This window comes from Zingiber officinale, chromosome 3B, assembly GCF_018446385.1.
Source record: "Zingiber officinale cultivar Zhangliang chromosome 3B, Zo_v1.1, whole genome shotgun sequence".
NCBI lineage: Eukaryota > Viridiplantae > Streptophyta > Magnoliopsida > Zingiberales > Zingiberaceae > Zingiber > Zingiber officinale.
Window position 1 is genome coordinate 65,067,658 of NC_055991.1, and position 14,999 is coordinate 65,082,656.

General features: G+C 38.1%; 1 long non-coding RNA gene across 1 annotated transcript; it reads right to left on the bottom strand.

Annotated features, from left to right (window-relative positions):
• Positions 1-3,955: 3,955 nt before the first annotated feature.
• On the bottom strand, positions 3,956-4,604 carry LOC121968333. The gene is made up of 3 exons (XR_006108069.1): positions 4,418-4,604; positions 4,288-4,348; positions 3,956-4,035 (listed from the first exon to the last, which is right to left on the bottom strand). It is a non-coding gene; the product is annotated as an uncharacterized LOC121968333 (long non-coding RNA).
• Positions 4,605-14,999: the final 10,395 nt, after the last annotated feature.

The following is a 14,999-nucleotide window of genomic DNA, read 5'->3' on the forward strand; positions in this document are numbered from 1 at the left end:
AGTAAGTAAGAGACAAACAGAATTTTACTTGGCTACAACCGAGGAGGTTGTTAATTCAAGGTAGATGAAGCTCACTAAGATTCTCCTTTCATCGTAGGCAGAGTAGCCTCTTACAGTCGTTGATAGCACAAAAACAACTAACAAAATTCGTAGATGAAATAGCCTACTAGTTGAAACTAGCCGTTTGCTGATGTTGCAACTTCGAGCGCTTGGACCCTCTTCGTGCACCACCAATGAGGTAAACTTTATCTCCAATTGCAACGACTTCACAACGGCTTTGATATTGGATTTTTTCATGTCCGGGCACTTGGACCATGCCTGGGCGCTTAGACCATGTCCGAGCGCCCTGACTGTTATTAATGTGGACTCGAAGGTGATCCATAGCAACGACACTATGACGAGGTGCCTGTGAGCTAGGTACCTTGGTGGTTGGGACAGCCAGACGATTCAAGCGCCTAAAGCAGTCAACCTTGGGTTGACCATTCGGTGCCTTCTTTGATCGTAGGCTCTTTCTCTGATCGCTTAGGTGATTATCCAGCCTTCTAGAGTTAAGCTCACCCAAACTTAACTCCGGCCTTCTCATTGAGCAATCTTCAGCTCCGACTTCTCATCCTTTGGAAGCGCTGCGCGTGTCCTTCTCACTCAACCAGTGTACTCTTCCATAGCACCTCGTTCCTTGGATGCACCGAGCCCGTCGACTCGCTTCCCATGTCATTCTTCCTGCTAACTACATCTTCTACTTGACTTCTTGTATTCCTAAGCTCCTATACACTTAGACATAAGAATTAAATACACATGACTTAACTTGACTTAGTTGATCACATTAAAACCACTATAGCATACTTATAGGAAGTAGTTGTGATGTAATGTTGATGCATGAACTATGTATTTGGATATTTTCTTGTGTTATGATATATTTATATCATGTTCTATGTGTGTTGTTCCTTGTATACATTTGATGAAATGAGTGTGAGGTAAAGCCATGTAGATATAGAGTTTTGTTCACCGTGTAGAGAAGATAGTCTAGTTTGTTTAACCGAGGACTTTGTGATAGATGGTATCCCTTACTTTCTAGGGTATCATCCTTAAAATGGGAGGCAATTCTCTACAAGGAAAGCTAATTAGAGTTTAGGTGATTTTTCCCAAATTAATGTTAGGAAGTGATTTATGTAATCTAGCGATTGTGTGACTGGGGGCCCTATGACAGAGGGTACCCTTTAACTAGACTTTCTAGGTTACCTTTTCTACTTAGTTGCATTAATCTACTGTTAGAAAGTAAATTGGATAACTCCAGTATTGTATGACTAGGGGCCTTAGGGTAATCCTTTTACTGGACTTTCTAGACTTGCTTCTTTATTTAATGACGTTAGAACTTCAGTAAACTCCCCGGTGCAATCTTCGTGGGGTTAAGCCGAACTTTAGTTAGAAATCCTACAAAGTGTAGACATAGAGATAAGGAGATGAACAATACATAGAGACATTAACTAGTATCATAATAAAACCAAACTACTAGAGTCATTTATCCACCATCCAACTCCTCTCTCTCTCTCTCTCTCTTTCCCAACTCTCTCTCCCATTCTCTCTTACCTTCAAGCTTTTCCAACCAACCTCTTATTGTCTAGATAATTCACTGTATGAAGTCGACTGGTGCTTAATCAACAGTTCATGTGGGATCGATATTTCTATTAATTGACGATAATTGTGCACTTGTGGATTGTACAACATATTTTTGGTATTGTTGCCAGGAACTATTTCTAATTAACATTAGTTGATTAGCATATGAGTTACTCTAGATATTTTTTCTTTTTCTTTCATTTTTATATTTTCTTTCTTATTTTTCATTATACATTTTCTTCCTTGTTTTTAAATTCTGTATTTATTTTTTTTAATCAATACAAAAAAAATCTTGGTTGGGTGTGTTGATTATTTTATATCTCCTATATTCATGTGCAATGTGATGATTACTCACTATGTCTTGTGAGTTTAGCGTTATTATTTTAGGTGAGATCAAAAATTTTCTTTAGCCATGGATTGGTATTCTTGGCAACTTGGAGGCTTCAATGCAACTTACAATTTAGATGATGAGAGAATGTTAAACATCTATAGAGTATGTGGTAGCCTAATCCACCCAACTACCATATACCACCTCTTCCAAAATGATCCTAGCCCTTCCACTAAACTAATTGATGACATCTACACAGTTTGTGGCAGCTCATCCCATCCAACTGTTTTATACAACTTCTTCCAAAAAGTTGCTACCTCTCCCATAGCACTTCAGAATCTATTCCAACCGAAACATCAAGACATATATGATTCAGTTCCTATTACTTCTAGATATGATAGGGGAGATCATCAAACTTAGAACTTTCAACCCCAACATACTTCTAAGGAGAATGAGCAGTTACTACCATAGCAGTAAATCCCTGATCTGCCACAATACTACAATCAAGTTTGGATGGACCATCAAAATTTGGACTATAACTACATTTAAAGTATCAAGCATATTTCTCAAGTAAATAAGAATTTATCAAAGTTTTAAGTTAATTCATCATTAGATGGATCACATCATTTGCAACTAGATGAGCCAACGCTACAACAAAAACCCTTATAGACATCAGTTTTCCACTGATGTCTATTACATTTTCGACCGATGTCTATGAAGGCGATGTAAAAGGTTTGCCATTTTAGACATCGGGTTAAAACCGGTGTAGTATCACTTAACAACATCGGTGTTCGAATCGGTTATTAACCGGTGTAGTATCACTTAACGACACCGTTTCATCAACGGTGTAAAACCGATGTAATATTATATGTTAATAACACCAGTTTTGACAGCGATATACGACCGATGTAATATTAGTTAATGACACCGGTTTTGCAGCGGTGGAAAACCGATGTAATATCAGTATTTTTTAACAACACAAATTTGATTTCCGAAACAGTGAAAAATCGACAGTAACAAAAAAAATACATAAATATTCACAAATTACACAAATATTCTTCATTCAACAATATCCATAAAATACACAAATATTCACAAATTACATAAATATTCTTCTTACAGCAGTATCCATAAAATACACAAACATTCTTTTTACATCAAAAGCTAATAGATATCAGAATCAAGGTAGAACATTCTTTTAACAACACATCAAGGTAGAACATCGTGAGTTAAAAATCAAGCTGAGGCTACATTAAATTATGAGAATCAGAATCTGTTCAACTTGCTATACTGCTCCATTCTTCTTGCGCATTTCATTTCCCTAATCTCACCGCTTTTCACCTTCAAATGCCTAGTTTTCTGAGTTAAAACATCCACTGTTCTAATCTATCAAACAAAAGTATCATTTGGTCTACTTAACTATAGCAAAGAACAAAAACAGAAGAATTATACATGCTGCAGAAGTCCTAGAATATCACCATCAGAAAGAAATTGACATGGGACAATATACGCAATTTACATTCCATGCAAATGCACGTATCATCCAAAGTTTTCAAAAATCAAATATCTTTCCTACTCAAATGTAATCTAGCATACATTCAGCCCACTCGAACTGCACTTCATCAATTTCAACTTTGGAGTACTTGAGATTTGTAAACTGTAAAAACACATAAATAATATATTAATAAACCAAGAACAAAAATCATAGTTGAAAGAGAGAAGAGAAGTCCATTTTAGACCAAACAAATGGTATGCTGCAACTTAACTTAAGAAGACCGTTTCCACAACCTCTAGATTCCTTGGGTGGGCAAGGAATGTTGCTTCCATGATTCTTAGCCTTGCTATCAGACTCAACGGTAGATAAAGATGAGTTATCTGGTCGCTCACCTATGGAACGTCTCCGTCTTTTCCCAACAATTTTTCTGATGACATACTTCTTTGCCCTCTGTCTCCTACCAGCCTTGGAGGAATCGATTGCAGGTGTCTGAGAAGCAGTTCCCTTTACTATCTTTTCGTAACAATCTAAGCAAAGTTTGTAAGAGCAATTTGAGCAGCTTCTATGAAAATCCACTAGTGAAGTCCTGCAATAATTACTGGTTCCAAGGGGGAAATAAGAAAAGAAAACAATATCAATCAAGTGAACATTTTAATGCATGATGAGACGATAACAAAGAACAGAATATGACCTAAAAATTAGAACTTGCTAAAGAAAAATAGAGGCACAAGTTTACAAATGACCATCTAAGAAATAGGGTCAGGACACATTATTTAGTTATTATGTCCATGATTTCATAAATATAGCAAATTATGAAATTCTCAAAGGTGTTATAGATGTGAAGACATACCAGTTAACAAGCTCATTGTGAGGCTCATATACTCGAAGAAGTACACCAGAAAATCCACCTTCTAGATGATAGATCGATCAAGAGGATATCTAACTGGAGGAAGAAACTAGGCAATTGTTTTGAAGCTTACCTTGATCCCCTTGCTTTACTTCCAGCTCATTTAATTGGTTCTTATAGATATGTTTCAGCAAGGGAAGTAATTCAGATATCAAGCTATATGTGTGCTCCTTATTATTAAACTTGTTTTGACCATTTGCCAGTTCCTGAAGATGATACAAATTGCATATGCACATAAAAGTTCTAAACTAGTATGAAAGTTGACAGAACCGTCTCTAACTTAACAATAATTGGCTAGGCAGTTAACCTTATGTCAGTCTTCTTTAGTTCTAAGAGGAGAACAAGTCGGACAATCCAATTGTCCATGACTAACAGGGTAGACAATTGTCACATCGATAAGACATCTCATCACTATCGACATGCTCAGTCTTCGTATGCTCCTCAATTAAGATCCTGCCATCACCAAAGGAACTTTCATGAGAAAACAACCAGACAATTGAAATTGTAGAGATTAAGAAAACTGGCATAAGATGTTGCACTTGCCTGAACTTAAGGATCGATTGAACAGGACCGAAGATCTCATCTTGTGCTATTTTCATTTCATCCTATAAATTTCAAATATCACAACTGTCATCACAAATGCAGATTGAGAGTTTACCAAACCTTTATAGATTTAAGGACTAAGCCATACTTGTACATCAGAGAAGATGGTCGACTGAATGTAATAACCTTTGTTTCCAATTCGATCTCCACCTGTTACTAGCGTAGCACCACTGTTAATTCCCGATTTGATATAATGCAAGATCTTGCTAAACTGCTCCTCATCAAACTGAGATATGTGTGAAGAACGAAAGTACTCAATATGGACAGGTTTCAGAACTTCTTTGTTAAGAAGCTAGATGACTTTTTCATACATGTTTTATACGAGTTATGCACGATCAGACAGCAATAGAATGAGATGAAAATTAGTATGAGCACATAAATTAAGATACAAACAAATATGGTAGTTTCTACCTTTCAGAGAGAACAAAGACAGAAAAAGGAGGATACCTAAGGACCTTGTTCAACACCCTTTTTAAAGGGGTCTCCAACAATGCGTTTTAAGGCACGGGCTTTTGCTTTCTCTACAAACTCATCGTATATACGCTCCTGAACAATTTCAAGATCCTGAAGATCACATAAATGGAAACTTTCATGACAAAACATTCTCAAAGTAAATAATGTTCATAAAACTTTGCATGTTAAAAGTAAGTAAACCTTATAACCATCTTTAGCTGGACTTCTAGAACATGCTTTGCAATCACAACAGTCGCGACAGACAAGACAAGCAATCTTTACCTCCTTTTCAAGCATACCAGAGTACCTTGACAATACAAACTAAATCAGATAAACAGAAGTAGTTTTTTTTATGTATAAGATCCTATATCACTGATATCAAGATGTTCAAGTCTAAAAAGGATATGTGATTCACATCCTGTTTTCACAATATCAAAAAGCTAAAAGAGAAAAATAAATCAAAAGCATTTTGCCAATATGGTTCAATTCTCTTCCTGTAGATAATGCATGCCATTTGAAATTTAATCACAAACAGGGTGGATATACAAACAAGATCACAATTCAAGCCATTGGATGTGAATATAGTAACAACAATATAGCTCAACCACAATGAAACTTCACCAAAATAACAAAAGCAATCTAGCTCAACTCACAGTGAAACTTATACTCATAAGACAAAAAGGTAATTTAATAATATCAAAATCAAACCAAATCATGAGAAAAGGCTCAAATAAGATTAAAGCACAATTAAGATTAACCCAAACCTAAAATTAACTTGAATTCATCCTACAATAAATCAAGAGTGATCTAAAAATCTCTACTGAAAGTCCTAATCCAAGTGTGCCTTGAGTGACCCTCCATAATGATAATCCATTCAAATCGAAGCTTCTCATTCTAAGGAATATAACAGAACCTGCAAACTGAATCCAAAATAAATAAACTATTTGGTATTCAATTTAGGGAGTAAGAGTTCACAATTCAGCCTGATGACATAACTAGCCCATCAAGGGATACAGAGTGTGATTATATCCATTGTAGAATTTATATGCTTTCAGGACCAAGAGATACCAATTGCAAAACTAATCAGGTAGGCTGGAAACCTAAAGCCATGCTTCCCAGATGGCCAAAAGTTTAACAATAAAAATTTGTTTATATGTACCAATATATTGAAGTTTCATCGACTTTAATCTAGTAACACACACAATAGGTAACAACTTGTATGGCACATTTGGGTATAGATTAATGAGTGCCCATGAAAGAAATCTTTTTGTCTTTGTGAAATGTTAATATCATGATTGGTTAGCTTATGAAGATTCACAGGATTTCCTATGTATTTCTACCACATTTTCAACGTACAGATGAATTTATCTACTGTTCAAAGAAGGAACTTGCCTCAGCTAGGCCTTTAGGGCCAAACACCAGCAGAGCTACCACTCCAATAACCAATGCTTCAGGAGCACCCACTCCAAATAAAGAAGCACGAACAACTTTACCATGAAATTTCACCTTTTTCTCTGCCAAACAAGTAAAAGAACATCAAACATATTTTCCAAGTAGATTAGACATCCGTGGAAGTCTATGAAAACAAGAAAGTAAACCCAGCAGCAGGAATGAATCAGCTACAAGTAGGTAAGCAATTTATACATAAAAGCAAAAGATGCTTAATTTAACTATTTAATAAGAAGAAGAAGAAGAAGACCAGAATGAAGCTTAGTATTAGTGATGGGTTCCGGAAATAAATGCATCAGCGTGACCGAACCCCTAATCTTCCCAGAATTAGGTATGCACACGCAACTCTCAAGCAAAGAACTCATTTTTCAAGAAGACCAAAATCTTATGGAGGACAAGGAGTTACCTTTGCGCGCAAAGTTTCCAAAAGAAAGAGGCCTCACCAGCGGCTTGAGGCCGTCCCACAGCGGGGGTCAAGGCAGGTGGAGTGTGGAAAGGAATCTGCGGAGATGGGACAAAGGTGGGATTTTGGGAGAAGCCCTAGAGGGCGGACGGGAAGAGATGAGGAGGGCCTCCTTCATCGAGTGGGAAGAGGAGGAGAGGGAGAGGGAGCAGTAGCAGAGTGATGCGAGGACCGTTGCAGAGCCCATCACGGCGGAGGAGAGACTATTTTTGTTTTTTCCTTCTTCTTCTTCTTCTTCTTCTTCTTCTTCTTCTTTCAAACAGGTAAAGGAAAGTGCTGCAAAATCTAAACTCGAGAGCAAAGAAGCATACGTAGAAAGCAACCACCACTCTAGCCACGCAATCGGAGGGAAGTTTAATGGAGGCACTAAAGAATCCATGGAGGTAGAGATCTTGCGACGCAAATGCAGCACCTGATCACAGAACAAGGTAGGTTCAAAGATGTCCCTTTCTTTTTTTTAAAAAATCTTTTAACAGAACCTATTCACTGGTCGAGGGAGAGGTGGACAATCCGGCTGTCGCCGTGAAGCATGAGGTTGGAGTCTCCGAACAGTTGGGTGTAGCCTTCCTCAAAGGAGATGGTGGCGAGGTTGGGCAACTCCGGGAGGAAAGCAGCCTCATGGGAAGGGAGCAGAACCGAACACAAAAACAGGAGGAAGTAGAAAGGAAAAGATAAAGTATGGACTACTGGAATGCAAAGAAGGTCTCCTCTTCTCACCCAAAGGGAGGAGTTGGAGGAGATGCGGTGTGGTTGGACGGAGAAGCAAGGGCATCATGTCTTGATCCTGATCGGGAGAGGAAGGGGCGTCAATCTAGGAAGGGGAAGAGGGAGATGAGGTTGAGAGAGACGGTTGGAGGTTTAGGTTTAGGTTTAGGCTGAGATAGATGGTCGGAGGAAGGGGCGCGATATAGGTTTAGGTTTGGAGGGAATTTCACAGTGTTGCAAATTTTGGCTTATGGGAAAATTAAAATATTTTATTTTGGTTCATTAACATTGGGTTTTAAAAATCGCTGTTAAAATCGATGTCTATTAACGAAAAAAAGGCGCTCATAGACATCGCCTAAAAAACTGATGTCTATGAGCGAAAATCTGCGCTCATAGACACCGGTTTTTGGAAAAACCGGTGTAAAATACTCAAAGACATCAGTTTTTGCTTAAAACCGTTGTTGTTCCACCGATGTCTATGAGGGTTTTTGTTGTAGTGCAACAAACTGGGAGGACTCCCAAGACCCTTATGCTCTTACTCCTAGTTAGATGAAGATCATATTACAAGACTTAGAAGAGCTCCTAGTGCAACAAGGGATCTTATTTCTCAAATCTTTATAGCAGGTTTATGTGTCAAGTATAAACTTGGAGTTTAAGTTGAATGATGTTTTGGAGGGGATGGATTGTAAAGTGGGTACAGAACTTGTATATGACTCTGTGACTCTATAGGACTCCTCTACTGATTTGCATGGCGATAATATATTGGATGACACTCCAAACACTGATAGGTATATTGATGCATCCTCTACCAACATCCCTATTTTTATTATTACAAATCCTGATAATTCATACTTTATTGATGATGAGATTATAGATAAGGCAGATGCTGATATTAGTATGTAGCCCTCTAAGTGGGAAGTAATGGATAGTTGGAGACCCTAGAGCTGGACACTCCTGTTGGTGCAGCGGAGGCCGACAAGAGAGGGGTGAATTTCCTGAAAAATAAAAACTATACCCTTCTCATGCTTTCAACTCAAAAATGCAATAGTAATAATAAAATAACAGAAATAAAGAAACAAAAATAAAGTAGAGACTCAGCAGTTAACCTGGTTACAACCAAGAAGGTTGTTAATCTAGGGCTATGAAAAGTGCACTAGAAAAAGTCTCCTTTACTGAAGGTGGAGAATCCTTTTACACTCTCACAGCTCAGAACTATTACTAGGAATGACTACAAAGTTGATTGAACAATTGATATCTAATTCCTAGGTCTAGGGGTCCTTTTATAGGCCTTGGAAACTCTATCTCGTAGGTCTAAGGTGCCTCCAACAGAGGTCCAAGGTGCCTCCAATGAGTTGTTCGGATAGAACTCTATCCGAACCTCAATGGTCATTTTGACCTGGCTCAAGGTGCCTTCAACAAGCAATGAAGGTGCCTTCAATGTTGAAGGCGCCTTCAATGCATGTTTAAGGCGCCTTCAAGGTTCCTGCTATAAATACCTTCCTGCTTGCATGGTATAAATAGTTTCCAGCCTCTTTTGACTCCTTTTCTTCTTCGCTTTGACTTCCGAAGCTCTGTTTGCTTGGGTGATTTCGGTCAACCGAAATAGGGCTCACCCGAACCTAATTTCTGGCCTTCTCCTCGAGCAGCCTTCCTCCCCGGCTTAACGTCCCTCGAACGCCGCGTACGTTCTTCTCGTCCACCGGTATACTCTTCCGCAGCTCTCTCGTCCTTCGGACGCACTGAGCCCGCCGGCTCCCTTCCCGTGCCGTCCTTCTCACTAGCTGCGTCTTTCGCTCGACTTCCTGCGCTCCTAAGCTCCTGCACACTCAGACACAGGGATCAAACACAAAGCAGGACCTAACCAATTTGGTTGATCACATCAAAACAACCACGGGGTCTAACAATCTTCCCTTTTTTTATGTATATCAACCCAAGTTCAAGTTAGGGTAAAAATAGACAAACAGTAATTTTAAAGAAATTACTAAACTAACATGTTAAGTATAAATTTGAAATAAATAAAATTACAACTATTTAATTAAGAGTTAAACAAAATTTTTCAAAAATATTTTTAAAACTCAGAGTTATTAAAACTTCTCTCCCCCTACACTTGTACCTATCTCTCCCCCTTTGATCACAACAAAAACGAGGTAATAATAAGAGAATATGATTTTTTTTTAAAAAAAAATTCCAAGTAAAATGAGTTTTTAGAATTTTTCAGAAAAAAATTTCTAAGTAAATTGAATTTTTAGAATTTAAAAAAATCTAAGTAAAATGAATTTTTAGATTTTTCCAGAAAAGAAATTTCTAAGTAAACTAAATTTTTAGAATTTTCCAGAAAAGAAATTTCTAAGTAAACTGAATTTTTAGAATTTTCAAGAAAATGTTTGAAAAACTTTCAAAGCATTATTTAATTCTAGTTTTAATGCTTTTTCAGAAAGTTAATTAAACATTTTATTTCAATATTTCAGCTTCCAAGTCGTGGCGAGGCACTAGGCCTTCTTGATTATTGGAGCAACAACCACTTCCTTAGACAAAGGCTCATAAAGAAATTTTAACGTTTAATTTTCTTACTGGAAGCTTTAATAATAACAGAAATTTATTCTAATAAGTCTTTTGGAACCTAATAGAGGTTCCTTCCTACTGATTAATTAAAAACTTAGGAGGTATATAATTCTTGAGAATTTTCCTAAGTTGACCTTGATCATGTTTAACATACCAATTTAATTTTCCATAAATCTTAAGTTTTAACTTTTGAAAAATATTTGTTTTAAAACATGCATCAGTCTTCGATTTTTCAATTTCATCTTTCAATTTTGCATTCTCTAATTTCAAATGTTCATTTTCCTTTTCTAATTTATCTAACTCTTTAGAAAGGGCTTTAATAAAGCGAAAGGACTGAGTAGGGGTAAGATTACGCACCTGACTTACCTGACTTAGTGATGCTCCCCCTTCACTGCAGCTTTCCTCTTCTGATGTTCCTCCCCCTTCATCTATGCTCATCTCTGAGCTTGACTCTTCTTCCAGCTGATGGTTAGCCATTAGCACTAACCCCGAGAAGGCTTCGACGTTTGATTCAGAAGAAGATGAATCTAACCAAGTGGCCTTCAGGTTCTTGTGCTTGAAGGATTCTAGTTTCTTGTACTTTGTCTTTTTCTTCTCTTTCTCCTTTTCTTTAATTTTGGGTAGTCATCTTTGATGTGCCCTTCTTCATTGCAGTTGTAGCAACGAATCGTTCTTTTTCTTTGCTGATGCCTCTTTATATGCGATCTAAATTTATTAGAATTAAAAAATTTATTGAAGCATCTTACCAATAGTGCCGCTTCAGATTCGTCGATCGAGGCTTCAGAGTCAGAATCGTTTGTTCTTGCCTTTAAAGCAATATTCTGACTTGTTTTCTCCACTTCATTGGGCTCTGCAATCTGAGATTCGTGAAGTTCAAAAGTTGAAAATAAATTTTCTAAAGTACTTACCTCGAAGTCCTTAGAGATGTAGTATTCATCTACTAAGGAGGCCCATTCTGGAGTTCTGGGGAAGGCGTTGAGCGCATACCAGATCGAATCCTGGTTCGTTACTTCTTCTCCAAGTTTGCTTAGTTGAGTTATTAGCTCCTTAATCCTTGCTTGGAGTTGCACTACCTTCTCGCCATGGTTCATCCGGAGGTTCGTAAGCCGGGTCTGGAGGATGTCGCACCTTGCTAGCTTTGCTTCTGAAGTGCCTTCGTAGAGCTCCAGGAATTTATCCCAGAGGTCTTTGGCAGAGTCGTAACTTCCGATCCGACTTACCTCTTGGGGCGGTAGAACATTGAGCAGGTGAAATTCGACCTTTCCGTTGGCCACGCAATCGACCTGCTCCTTCTTTGTCCAGTTGCACTCTTCTTTATCTTTTAGCGCTGCATATCCATACTTCATTATTAAAAGTATATACAAATTCAGTTTTAAAAAATACCTCCATTTTTCGCTTTCAAGTAGCGAAGTCTCCGTCAAACTTCGGGGGATGAATGTTCACGCCGGCCATCGTCCTGATCTTTATACTTCAATCGGCAGTTAGTCCTTCTGAGGTTGTTGGGCTCTGATACCACTTGTTGGTGCAGCAGAGGCTGGCAAGAGGGGGATGAATTGCCTGAAAAATAAAAACTATACCCTCCTCGTGCTTTCAAGTCAAAAATGCAATAGCAATAATAAAATAACTGAAATAAAGAAACAGAAATAAAGCAGAGACTCAGCTGTTAACCTGGTTACAACCAAGAAGGTTGTTAATCCAGGGCGATGAAAAGCGCACTAGAAAAAGTCTCCTTTATTGAAGGCGGAGAAGCCTTTTACACTTTCACAGCTCAGAACTATTGCTAAGAATAACTACAGAGTTGATTGAATAATTGATATCTAATTCCTAGGTCCAGGGGTCCTTTTATAGGCCCTGGAAACTCTATCTCGTAAGTCTAAGGTGCCTCCAATGAGTTGTTTGGATAGAACTCTATCCAAACCTCAACGGTCATTTTGACCTGGCTCAAGGTGCCTTCAATAAGCAATAAAGGCACCTTCAATGTTGAAGGCACCTTCAATGCATGTTTAAGGCGCCTTCAAGGTTCCTGCTATAAATACCTTCCTTCTTGCATGGTATAAATAGTTTCCAGCCTCTTTTGACTCCTTTTCTTCTTTGCTTTGACTTTCGAAGCTCTATTTGCTTGGGTGATTTCGGTCAACTGAAATAGGGCTCACCCGAACCCAATTTCCGGCCTTCTCCTCGAGCAGCCTTCCTCCTTGGCTTAACGTCCCTCGAACATCACACACATTTTTCTCGCCCACCGGTGTACTCTTCCACAGCTCTCTCGTCCTTCGGACGCACCAAGTCGGTCGGCTCCCTTCCCGTGCCATCCTTTTCACTAGCTGCATCTTCCACTCGACTTCCTGCGCTCCTAAGCTCCTGTACACTCAGACACAGGGATCAAACACAAAGCAGGACCTAACCAATTTGGTTGATCACATCAAAACAACCACGGGGTCTAACAACTCCCACTTTAGCCTATACCTAATTTTCTTTAAAGCAAGGCCTCAACATCAACTATAATCTGTTAGTGTAGGGAACATCATAATTAAACATATGTTTTGATATTGTCAAAGATTCAAGTTAACTCTTGTTGTGATCTGATGAACTAACTAAGTGTGCAGGATGTTTACTCAACCAGAAAAGCTCTAGTCATGTCTAGGCAAGGAAGTCTTAGTAGATTGTTGAAGCTAGGCAAGAAAGTCCAGGTGGGTAGAAAACTTGACACATGGCAGTTGGACTCAATAGGTTTGGAGGACCTGATATCGAAGGGAATCTTTGGTGAGCCGATCTAATGCTGAGCCAAAATCTAAACATATTTGGAAGATTAATGTTTGGTAGGTAGGTTGAAGTTATTGGGATATGCCCGATACAGTGTGTGCTACAAACACATTTTATAAACATGCATAGCAAAAGACTTAATGATAAATAAACTAATTTATTACATCACACACACCATATACATGCAAGATACAATCACGCAGATAAGATCATAAAATAAAATGAAATCAAATAATAATTATTCTAGGTATACCTTACGGATGACCTATAACTAGAAGAGCATCAACCTTTTGCAACGTTATCGAACCTCGCCTCTATTCGTATCCACGCCGAGATCTTCAAGACAAGTCCAAGAGAACAAGCTTCACCTTTGAAAGGTACTAGCCATAAGTGAAGGAGAAGGATCAAGAAGAGGAAGAAGAAGCGAAAAAGAATATCTTCTTCCTTTGGATGACTCACGGCAACAAGAGGAGAACCTCTTATTGTGGTCGGTGGCAAGAGAGAGGGAGAGGGAGAGAGAGATATTGGGTTTAGGTTTCTAAAATATAATCAAGCCAATGATGAATTGTGTATTAATTCTCTCTTAACCATATCAATATATAGTCCTCTTTAATGAGTTGGATTAGAAAGCCCAAATCCAACCCATTATGCCTTAACAAGAAATTAGCTCATTAACCTCATGATTTGGTTCACAACTAAATCAAGTTGGTTCAAGGCTAAGCCAAATTGGTTCATGACTAATCCAAATAGGATCCAACTCTTTTATAAGAGATGTGGCTCATCCGTGCTTCCATTCCGACAAATAATTTCATATTTGTCTTATGTATGATCCAACCAAACAATTATCTCTTGATTTGAGAATCCTATTATTAACTTCTTTATGTCTTTTAGGGACTCATAGTGTGTGTGGCCCAATAGGTTTCCTATTTATCTTGGCCATCTATAATTAACTATTTAATTATGGAACAATCATGAGGAGCACTTAGTAGTACATTATGATCCCCAATTAACCAGAAAATCACAGTTGATCTCAGAACTAATTTTGAACCCTTTAACAGCTATAGTGAGTCATGCCTTATTTCTTTCACTCTTCTTATACCAACTTGATTTTGGATATGGTTTAAGTGTCTACCCCCACTAGGCTGACTACGTCACATCTAGCCCAAGTAATACTTCCTCATTTTGTGGATTCAAATTACTTGTACATGAGTACAAGAGTCTCATACTCTTAACTTGTGATGCTTTGGCCAAAGACTTTGAGTAATAATCTTAATAAGTAGCCATAGGGTATACGTCTCCTCATAAGGAGCAGTGAATCCCCTATGGGCTATCCAAATACCTTCAGATACTTTAACTTATACCCAATCATCTCGGGTCCATATCTCTAAGAGATACTTGCTTAAGATGTCAAAGTAAGTCTCCATGACCAAGATAACTTGTATAACTCAAGTCGAAGGAAAATTGCACTCAAGCTGTAATAAGAACTTCATAGACATTTCCATATATGTAGAGAATCATATGATGTCTTACAACAAGTCACTCCAACGAACTAGTTACCATAACTAGCATCCACGTTTAATTCTCAACATCCCAATATCTCCAGCTAGTAAGAAATAGTTGCTTGGCCAAACTAAAGAGTATAATCTGTGCTAGTTTTACA